Source organism: Lynx canadensis, chromosome B2 (assembly GCF_007474595.2).
Source record: "Lynx canadensis isolate LIC74 chromosome B2, mLynCan4.pri.v2, whole genome shotgun sequence".
Lineage (NCBI taxonomy): Eukaryota > Metazoa > Chordata > Mammalia > Carnivora > Felidae > Lynx > Lynx canadensis.
In genome coordinates this window covers 7,779,904-7,791,837 of record NC_044307.1, presented here as the reverse complement: position 1 = coordinate 7,791,837, position 11,934 = coordinate 7,779,904, and positions in this window count along the sequence as shown.

The window sequence follows — 11,934 nt, the reverse complement described above, 5'->3', positions numbered from 1 at the left end:
TGGTCCTTCTGTCCTCTGTATGCCTTTTGGGGGCGCTGGGAGGTGGGGCTTCAGAGCCAGCCCTGGATGGGCTTGGGGCCCCCCTGGGCTGCTGTCAGCCAGCATGCACTTGGCTTTCAGAGTAAGCTCCCGATAGTAAAAATGGGGACAGAATGGAAGTGAAATTGTTCCGTGTGTTCTCTAGGCCGAGCGGTGGGCCTGAGCCTTCCTGCCTGTGCTGCATCTCTGAGCCACAGACCTTTCTGCTGTGAAGGATGTGCTTCAGAGGCCTCTGGGCGAGAAGCTTCCTGAATGTCTTTCAGGTGGGTGCTGTTTTCTCATCGTCCTGACTTTCATCTTCAGCTCCTGCCCTTTTAAAGTCTGAGCACACCAGCGGCCTACTTCACCTTTTCTTCCCCACGAAGGTTCTAATAATACGATCACAAATGATTCCAATTTTGAGAGTCGTCTGTTCTCTCGCACTATTTCCCACTTTTGAATCTCTGGCCATCTAATTTTACCTGTCTTTGGATATTTTTGAAATCTGCTTTCCCAGTCTCGAAAAGAGTATGTTGGACTCTATTTAGCTTTTCCTTCTCTGTGAGATGATTATGATTCTGAGGGTCTCCTTCCCACAGTTTCTTGGTGTTTCCACTGTACTGAAGAATTCTTTTCCTGACAAGAGTAAGTACAGAAAAAGCATCCAAATTCCACTTTAGAAATTCTAATTTATTCAAATTCCGGTGTAGAAGGGAAATTCAGTGATTTCAAAATTAATTAAAATCGCTATAAACGAAGGAAAAAATATATTCTTTGTTCATTTTTTTAGAATTCTTTATTCTTAACTCGTTTCTGTAGTCTCCTCCTTACTGGTCTTCATATAACATTTTCCCCTTAAAGTGTTACAGTTTAGAACAGTGGGTCAAAAACCATGCAGACTTGTGTTCATTTAATTGAAAGATTTTGAAGCAATTTTTTTTCAATTTTTTTTCTTTCTTTTAAAATTCAATGCTACATTTGTGTTGGAGCAGAGTAGCCTTTTCTAGATGTTTAAGACAGATCGATTTTGACTAAATGGTGTAAGAGCTCCTTTATCTATTGAGTGAGCCGTGACATCCTGACTTTTTAGGAACCACATGCGTAGTCTTGGGCACATAATACGTTCTCTGTGTGTGTATGTGTGTGCTGTGTGTAGAATCAGTTCTCTCGACTGAAAAGAACCAAACCCCTATTTAGAAATGGGTTTAATTATTAGAGACATTCCACCCAACAAGAAGTCAAGTGAGCTCCTGGTTGACAGAACAACCCCACAGTGTCATCAGGGACCCCAGGCTCTTTGCTCACTGCTCTGCCTCAACTGGACCAAACCAACGGGCTTGGTACCAGCTCCCCATCCCCCCTAGACAGGCAAGGAGGGAGGAAAAGTGTCTTCTGTCATCTGGCTTTTTTCTCTCTGTCTCTCTCTAATCAGGCAGGAAAAACTTTCCCAAAGACAGTCCTGTAAACATGTGCGCACACCTATATTTTGTGTCTCACATACACGGATTTGCAATATTAATAAAATTCGCAAACATAAGCTATACTTTGACCAGGGTCATGGAACATTATTAAGGCAAGAAAAATTAATTCTACTTGACCTCGTTTTTTAAAGGGTTATATAAGTAAACTGAGACGCTATAAGAAATCTTTGAAACGACACAAGAGGTGGGGCTCATTATCACCCCGATGTAGGCATGTTGGTTGATAAATCACCTTCTCTGAAAGACTCTACCAGTAAAAACCTAATACAAGGTGCACCTGACTGGCTCAGTCAGTAGAGGATGCAACTCTTTATTTATTTATTTTTAAACTTTTTTTTTTTTAAGTTTACTTGGAGTTGGAGGGGAAGGGGCAGAGAGAGAGAGAGGGAGGAGAGACAGAGAGACAGAGAATCCCAAGCAGGCTCTGCACTGTCAGTGCAGAGCCTGACATGGGGCTCAAACTCAGCAACCATGAGATCGTGACCTGAGCCAAAATCAAGAATCAGACGTTTAACCAACTGAGCCACCCAGGTGTCCCTCTTTTTTTTTTTTTTTTAATGTTTATTTATTTTTGAGAGAGAGAGAGAGACAGAGTGCAAGCAGCAAGCAGGGGAGGGGCAGAGAGGGAGGGAGACATAGAATCCAAAGCAGGTTCCAGGCTCTGAGCGCTCTGCACAGAGCCGGAAGATGGGCTCGAACCCATGAACCACAAGACCTTGACCTGAGCCAAAGTCAGACGCTTCACCAACTGAGCCACCCAGGCACCCCAGGATGCAACTCTTGATCTTGGGGTCAGGAATTCAAGCCCCACATGGGGTGTAAATATTATGTAAAATTATAATCTTTAAAAAAAATTTATTTTTTAAAACACCCAACCCAATACAATACGATAACTATACATGAGGGGTTAATTCTAACCTTCAGCACCAGTACTTAAAAAACAGTTAATTCTGGGGCACCTGGGTGGCTTGGTCTGTTAAGCATCTGACTCTTGATTTCGGCTCAGGTCTTGATCTCACATTTCCCAAGTTCAAGCCCTGCTGTTAGCACAGAGCCTAATTGAGATTCTGTCTTCCTCTATCTCTATCCCTCCCCCCCACCTCCTGCCCCCCCCCCCGCCGCCTCTCTCTCTCTGTCAAAATAAATTAAGAAATAAAAACTTTAAAAATAAATAAATAAAAATAAGAAAGCAGTTACTTCTATTAAAATAATCTTCTAAGGGGCGCCTGGGTGGCTCAGTCGGTTGAGCGTCCGACTTCAGCTCAGGTCATGATCTCACAGCTTGTGAGTTCAAGCCCCGCGTCAGGCTCTGTGCTGACAGCTTAGAGCCTGGAACCTGCTTTGGATTCTGGGTCTCCCTCTCTGTCTGCCCCTAACCCACTCGCATCCTATCTCTGACTCTCTCAAAAATAAATAAACATTAAAAAAAACTTTAATCTCCTAAGATGTATGTATATATGGAAAACAGAACATTTTAGGATTTAGCTTTAAATTAATCCCTGTGCTATGTTTGGACTCATGTTCTAGGTCTTTTTCTAATCATATTCCATGTACAGAAACTGTGTTCCTGGTTTGAGCAAATGATACCTTTTGCACATAAGCCCTGCTTTACGCTGATGCTGAGGCAAACCCATTTTACAGATGAGCCTGTTTGTACGTGAAAGTGAGTAGATTATGAAAGCTGTACTTAAGGAAAGGGCATGTACAAGTACTTTTCTTGTTTAACTGCCAACTAAATGAAAGTGCTTGGAAAACGTTTAAACCTTAGCACTGGCACAAAGCCTTTAGCAAATAAGAGTTGCGGATGGTTCCCTGTTTCATTCAGGCAATTCCACCAGAGGACAAGCTTCTTCGGGCCTCTGTTCCCACATGTCTCCACTGACCTGGCTTGTTAGTCAACGTCAGCTTTGTTGCTAACTCCATTGTGTGCTGTTTGACCTTGATTGGACTGGCCCAATCCAGGAAGTATTACAGGTCCTCCTTGAAGCTTTTCCTCCTTTGGCTTCTGTGACATCAGAGTCTCCTAAGCTTCCCGTGGGTCATGCTTCCTTCTGCTGTGGACCACACCTGGAATACTGGTGGTCTGAGCCTCTGTCCTCTCACTGCCCCTGCCAGCTTCTCTGGTAAGAACATCCAACCAGCATGGTCTGATTAGCTTCCATGGCTTTAAAAATGATGTATGAACTATCGGCTTCCAGAATCTGTGTTTAAATGCCCTGGCCTCTCTCCTGTTCAGTGGACAAACCCACTGAACAGGTCCGTGTGGATGTCTCACATTGATTTCTGACTCATGTGTCTAAATACGAACTCCTGGGCTCCCCCTGGAGACTGCTCTTTTCTCGGGTAGCAGGGTCTGGGGAAGGGGTGGCAGGTGCCACGTCCGGCCACGTCCGGCCACCGCGATGGCAAGTAGAAGGCCCTATAGCAGCCCCAGAAGCAGGCCCAGGAGTTGCACCAGGAAGATAAGGCATTCAAGCAGAAAGAGAAGGAGGAGTGGGACATGAGGACCTAAAAGCCAAGGCCCGGGGAACGGCCCCTGGCCACAGGCGGAATGAAGAAATCTGGCAAAAAATGAGTAGTTCCTTGTGCCTGAGGCAATGGTGATCCTTAATCCCATTCCTCCCTGAACATCTGGGTTCGGGTCATAGGTCGTAGCCACCTGTAGCTGGAATGAAGTGTTGTCTTAGATCCTGTTACATGTTTAAGAATAAACTTTTGGGGCATCTGGGTGGCTCAGTCGGTTAAGCGTCTGACTTCAGCTCAGGTCATGATCTCGCGGTCCGTGAGTTCAAGCCCTGCATCGGGCTCTGCGCTGACAGCTCAGAGCCTGGAGCCTGTTTCGGATTCTGTGTCTCCCTCTCCTTCTGGCCCTCCCCCGTTCATGCTCTGTCTCTGTCTCAAAAATAAATAAATGTTAAAAAAAAATTAAAAAAAAGAATAAACTTTTTAGGGGCACATGGGTGGCTCCGTTGGCCAAGCGTTGGACTTGGACTTGCGTCACGATCTCCTGGTTCGTGAGTTCAAGGCCTGCCCCTGCTTCATGTGCGCGCGCTCTCTCTCTCTCTCTCTCTCTCTCAGAATAAACTTTTGTAATAAAAAAAAAAAAAGGAAAAGAAAAAAGAAAAAAAAAAAGACTGTTCTTTCTCTACTTTTTTTCCTTTCTTTTCTTTTCTTTTTTTTTTTTTTAGTGATCTCTACACCCAATGCGGGGCTCAAACTCACAACCCCGAGATCAAGAGTGAGCCAGAAAGGTGCCTCACTGGTGTAGCTCCTCAAAGAGAACTACTCTAGATTCCTTCTCCAGCTTCCCTTCACCCCCACCTCCAGTGATTTCGTCTTCTCCAGCCTGCCTTCCCGATGTCTCTAGAATTTACCTTTCACTCCATTCCTGTGGCCACTGCTATAGTCAGGAACCTTATTATTGTCCACCTTTTGGACTGTGGTCCTGTTCAGTCCTGTCTCACTGCAGTCCATTCAACCCACTTGTGTCCACACAGTCTATTTAATATATACATCCAATCGTTTCATTCCTCTACTGGAACCCCTTTAATGGTCTCTGCCTCACCTTCAGGGGATTCGAAGGTTCCAGCGGGGTTTACAGTACTCTTGGGGACTGGTCCCGATTTAGCTTCCTGGTGCCATTTATTACCAGCCCTCCTTCCTCCTTTGCTCCCAACCTCTATATCCTATATCCCAGCAGTACTGAACTGTGGCAGTTACCAGAATAGACCATGCTTTCTCACCTTTGTGCTTCTGTTATATGGCTTCCCGCCTTCCTGATATTCCCTTTCTCTAATTCTTCACGGGATTCATGCTCTTTCCTTAGGAAGCAGCACAGGCTCTCCCCACCCCAGTCTGGTTAGGTCACCTGTGATGTGATCCCTACCACCCTGTGACTATCCAAGTGCTTCTTTCATAACCATCTGTTTGTCCGTCTTTCCTATTCAACACAAAAGCTTGGAGGGAGCCCCTGTGTCTTACTGGTCCTCATAAGCGCCCCGCCTTGAATGGGGCCATCAGCTAATGCACGCTCACTGAATGCAGCGTAAATGAGGCAACTGATTATGATAGAAAATACGTTTCATAACTTAAATGTAATAACATAACAAAAATTTAAAGATACTTACAAATGAAGTCATATTGTGGTAGGGAATGTGGATATCTTGATTATAGTAGAAACATGTCTTTGCTCTTTGGGGTTTGTTTCATTGAAGCCCCTTCCTTGAGGTGATAGAACCTGGGTGTTGCTGGAAAGCAAGCACCAAGACAAGGCCCCTCAGGTTGTTTGCTCTTGGATGAACCACTTACACTTGGGAAATTTAGTTTCCTCATCTGCAAAAGGACAGTTGGATTTACCGTGGATGTGGGTTGGAAAGTTTAAGTGAGAGACTTATACAAAAGTATCTGGGGGCTCCTGGCTAGCTCAGTCTGTAGAGTGTGCCACTCTTGATCTCAGGCCCCAAGGGTGGGGCTACTTAAAAACAAATAAGGGGCCCCTGGGTGGCTCAGTCGGTTAAGCGTCCAACTTCCACTCAAGTCATGATCTCATGGTTCGTGAGTTCGAGCCCTGCGTCGGGCTCTGTGCTGACAGCTCAGAGCCTGGAGCCTGCTTCGGGTTCTGTGTCTCCCTCTCTCTCTGCCCGTCCCCTGCTCACATTCTGTTTCTTTGTCTGTCTGTCTGTCTCTCTCTCTCTCAAAAATAAACACACACTGGGGCGCCTGGGTGGCTCAGTCGGTTGAGGGTCCAACTTCGGCTCAGGTCATGATCTCGCGGTTTGTGAATTCAAGCCCCGCGTTGGGCTCTGTGCTGACAGCTCAGAGCCTGGAACCTGCTTCTGGTTCTGGGTCTCCCTCTCTCTCTGCCCCTCCCCTGCTCATGCTGTATCTGTCTCTCAAAAATAAATAGATGTTAAAAAAAAATTTAAAAAAAACAAATAAATAAAAGTATCTGGATATAGTAAGTGTTGAGTACCTATTGATTACTTTCCCTTTTTTAAAAATATTTATTTATTTTTGAGAAAGAGAGAGACAGAGCATGTGTGGGGGAGGAGCAGTGAGAGGTGGAGACATAGGATCCAAAGCAGGCTCCAGGCTCTGAGCCATCAGCCCAGAGCCCGACACGGGGCTCGAACTCACAAACGCGGGATCATGACCTGAGCCGAAGTCGGACGCTTAATCGACTGAGCCACCCAGGCACCCCAGCTTTCCCTTCTTTGAATAGCTTTTAGCTAAACAGATAATGCCATTTTCAGATGAGGGAAACACATCATTTGGCCTTCAGATAATATGGATTCTAGAAACTAAATACCTAAACATTTGGCCTGTTTGTTCAATTCTTCAATTATGATAACTTGGTAAGTTGTGGAATAAATTCATTTGATAGTCATTAATTTCTATAAATTATTTTTTATATAGCCTAGAAGCATCTAGGGGCACCTGGGTGGCTCAGTCGGTTAAGTATCCAACTTCGGCTCAGGTCATGATCTCCCCATTTGTGGGTTTGAGCCCCACATCGGGCTCTATGCTGACAGCTCAGAGCCTGGAGCCTGCTTCGTATTCTATGTCTTCCTCTCTCTCTCTGTCTCTCCCCCACTCACACTCTGCCTCTCTCTCTCTCACACACTCTGCCTCTCTCTCTCTCTCTCTCTCTCAAAAATAAACATTAAAAAAAAATAATAATATAGAGGCATCTATAATTTTCCTGATTATTATAGTAACTAGCCTATGATATTGACTAGCACATTAACAAAAGTAGCCTAATTTCACTCCTTTCTTGAAAGCATTTTTAAGTCTACTAAATAATGTATAAGTGTGCAGAGTTAAAATAAGTCCAAATGATTATCCATATATCGAAAATTACCAAGTGGAAAGGCATACATTTTATTTCTCTGTTACTACAAACGTCATAAAGTCACTGCTCATTTTTTTGGGAAGTAAATCACATTAATGTGGGAGACTAGATTAAAAGGGAGACAATAATTCAGATCATTACTAAGATAAGTTTTCAGATAAATAAGCTAAATCTAGGCAGTAAATTGGGTGATTTAACATTTTTTAAATCTCCTGTAAACATTTGAAATAGCTTTTTTTTTAAAGATTTCAATTTTAAACAAATCTATACCCAAGGTGGGGCTTGAATTCACAACCCCAAGATCAAGAGTCACATGCTAAGCCAGCCACATGCCCCTGAGGTAGCTTTTTAAAGTGTGCCTAGGGACACCCGGGTGGTTCAGTGGGTTAAATGTCTGACTCTTAGTTTTGGCTCAGGTCATGATACCATGGTTCGTGAGTTCAAGCCCTGCATCAGGCTCTATGCTGACAGCATGGAGCCTGCTTGGGATTCTATCTCCCTCTCTCTCTAAAATAAATAAATAAACTTAAAAAGATAATAATAAGGTTTTCCTAAAGTCAACTATGTCCTTTTTTTTTAAGGTAAATGACTTGCTTGGTTCCCTTAATTCCCTTGGCAAAGGGAATATGGCTTCCCAATCGCCTTACTTTCTGAGTTCCTTCAGCCACGGATCTCCAGCAGGTTAAACTGGCTACACATTGGCTTCTTTTCACAAGATACGAGTAATTACTTTAAGTTGCCCTGGTTTATTAAGTGAAATCCGAAGTGGCTTCTGCACCTACCTGACATTTAGTTAATGAGCACAGTGGTCCCTTCAGGAGATTAATGGAACTTTGACAAAGGGGTATTTTAATTGGGTGAAGGAGCACATCTGGATTTCGTGCGGGAAGGGGTGAAACAATCCATATATTTGAATGCAGTTTAATGTAATCACATTGTAATTTTGGTTGTTGCCAAAAGACGGTTTGCCATCTAAAGTGAGGAAGCTCAGATAAGTAATTGGGATCTATCAACAAATATTAATTGAGTGCCTATTATGTTCAAGGCTCTGGGATAGATATTGTGAGAAGTATAAAGAAGCATAGGACTTAGTAGCTATTCTCAAGTGACTATTCTCAAGTAATATACATAAGTACAGTAAGCAAATTGATTGAGAAATGTGCATGCATGCATGACAACATCTTGGACGCTGCCATGTATTTTGACTTTCTAAGTTCCCCCTGATATTTTTGTGTAGGGTATTGTGTGGGCGACACCGAGAACTATTACACATGATCTGTTGTGTCACTTGGAATCTGCCTGGGGCGGGGGGTGCCTGGCTGGCTCAGTTGGTAGAGGAACTTTTGATTGGTGGTGCAACTTTTGATGTCAAGGCTGTGAGTTCGAGCCCCACGCTGGGTGTAGAGATTCCCTAAAAAACAAAATCTTAAAAAAAAAAAAAAAAAAAAAAGAATTTGCTGAGGGAAGCAGGGCATGGAGGTAAAAAGAAGTAAGTGAGAGGCAGCATCTGATAAGGTCAAATATTAATAACCCTTATGTTTGCAAACCGCTTAAAAGTGCTTTCATACGTGCCCTATGTTAAAGTGATTCTTCTCAGTCCTGTTTTCCCCTTGAGCAGCAGGTCTACCTTCCTCTTCTCAGTCACCGCCTCTCAGATTTATACTCGGGTCTGGCTGCTTCACCTTCCTGAAACCTCTTCATCCCCGCAGTATCTTACCCGGCTACCCGTCCCTTCCGAAGCGTCTCTCCCATCAGCCAAATCCAGTGACCTGTTTCAGTTCCTTTCCCCTTGCATCCCTGTCATGGTCGAGGCCAGAAACTCTTCTCTCGTTCTTGAAACTTTCTCTTCTCCTTCTCGAATACTGCTTTCTGTTGCTTCCCCTTCGTCCCTTTCACACGAGGTGGAAGGAATGGCCTAGAACCACGTGCTGCAGAGTGGTAGATATGCTCCCGGTGGCCCCTGAGATGATCTGATTTACCTAGTACTGGGCTCTCACAGAGGGAGAGCCTGCCTGGGGAGACCTCACAGGATGGGGAGGAGGGTGAGGGTTGCGCGGTGAGAGTAAGAATGGGGACGGGCAAGGGTGGAGGTCTCTCTCCGACACCAGCCCCAGACCTCCTCCTCTCTGGTTGCTCTGAAACCTGTACCCCGAGCAGCTCGAGGTGGGCCCAGCCTTCACCACCACCCCACGGAGTTTGGGATTTAGTGGTTGGGGACGATGGGGAGTTGCAGCCTGGGTTTCAATTCACCAGCCGCCAGAAAAAAGAACGGGGCGAACACTAGCTCCGGAACCAGACCTTGGGTTTAATTTAGCTCTCCTACTTACTAGCTATGAAACCAGAGGAACCAGAGAACCCACTCACACGAAAAGCCAGGAGTCCTTCCTGAGACTCCTCCTCCCTCCCCCTGAATCTCCCCACACAGGTCAGCACGTCTAGCCTTCTCTACCCCCAAATCCACTCTGGCTTGGGCCCACCATCGCTTGCCACTGGGCCAACACACGAGCTCTGAACCTCGTGTCTTTGTCTTCTCTTGCCCTTTCTACGTTACTCTTCACACAGCACCCGAAGGATATTTTTGAAATGAAATCAGACTATGTTGCTCCCCTAATTAAAACCTTCCAAATGTTTCTCATTGCCGAGAATAACTTCCAAACTCCTCAACATAGCTACGAGGCCTTATGTAACACTGGATATAATGTTCCCCATCACTCGGTAGATTCTGGCCATACATTCTTTGTTTTCCCTGAACATGCCAAGCTTGTTCTTGTCTTCAGGGCTTTGCAATAGCTGTTTTTGACGCCTGGAATGCTCCTTCCCAGTCTTCATAGGGCTGATTGCTTCTCATCATTCAGTCTCAGCTCAATTGTTCCTTCTCAGGCAAGACTTCCTTAACCGACACCTGCTCCCTTTTCCCCTGCCCTCCACCAACCCACCTCTGGTACATATCTCACCTTCTTCATAGCTTGCCACGATCAGAAATTATCTTGTTTGTTCTCCTTTCTCCCCACAACCATCAGTAAACACAAATGACCTGACTATGTCTGTTCTGTTTGGTTCTGCTACCTCGATGCCTGTAATGATGGCTGGTATGCAGTAGGCAGTCAATAAATGTATTTGTTGACTATTGAAGGAATGAGGTCAGTCACGTCTTTGAGCCTAGAATTAACACTGAGAAAGCTTTAATGAGATTTTTTTTTAATATATTGCATATATTGTAACATCTACTATATAACATGTAATCTCACTGTGTATATCTATAAGTAATATGTAAAATTCCATTATGTATGATATATACATAAAATGACATCATATGATATAGAGAAGCCAGCGCTCTATATGTATCTAGATAGATGTCTATGGGCCACCAAACCAAGTGCCTGGCCCATGTTAAGAGTGCAGTAGGGGCACCTGGCCGGCTCAGTTGGAAGAACATGTGACTTTTGATCTCAAGGTTGTGGGATTGAGCCCCATGTTGGGTGTAGAGATTACTTAAAAAATAAAATCCTTAAGGGCTCCTGGGTGGCTCCGTCAGTTAAGCGGCCAGTTTTGACTCAGGTCATGATCTAATGGTTCATGAGTTCGAGCCCCACATCAGGCCCTCTGCTGTCAGCACAGAGCCCGCTTCGGATCCTCTGTGTCCCTCTCTCTCTCTGCCCTCCCCCACTCACGTGTGCTCTCGCTGTCTTTCAAAAATACTTAAAACTAAAATAAGACCTTTAAAAATGACATAAAATGAAAGAGTGCAGTAAATATGGTAGGTGTTGTATTTTCCGCGCGTAAGACGTGATAAACTCAGGATCCTGGGAACAAATTCTGAAACTTACATTCATTCTACTGACAATGCTTCTTGAAAAAGCTTGTAGTTTGTTCAGAAATTTCATCTGAAGCACTTGCTGAACGCACTTTCACAGTTATGAGAAGGCCACTTGACAAAAGGTGTTTATAAGTATTTTCTCAGACCAGATGGCAATGACTCAGGAAAAGGAAATCCTCTGTAAACTGCTGTTCTGTGTTCACCAAATAACCTGACACGTTCAGAGGGTTTGGGAGTTCGCTTCGGAAGTCCACTGGGACAATAAAATTTGTTGAACATCATTTTGGCCAGAAATTAGTTATCAGTATCCTACCTTTCCTGAGAAGTCCATTAAATATCTTTTGGATATTCAGCTCATCTGTGTCTTAAACTAAGAAACATTGAGCTGGTGTTCATTTTCAATTGATTGATAAGAATGAAAAAAATAGGGTTTTTTTTCTTATTTTTAGGTGTGCCCTTTAGCAAACCAATTAGCTTTGTCATTCCTTTAAAGTTGTTATTTTACTATTATTTTTTTTTTGTTTAGGAGCATTCCTTTGTTTTCATAGTATTTGCTTTTATAGCTATTTTCCATACACAAAAGTGATACGGCAGGTGCTTATGCTGGTGATGTGGTATTATTTAAACATAAATTTACTAGGGGTGCCTGGGTGGCTCCGTCGATTAAGTGTCTGACTCCTGATTTTGGCTCAGGTCATAATTTCATGGGTCGTGAGTTCAAGACCCACGTTGGGCTATATGTACTGATGGCTTGTGGCCTACGTGAG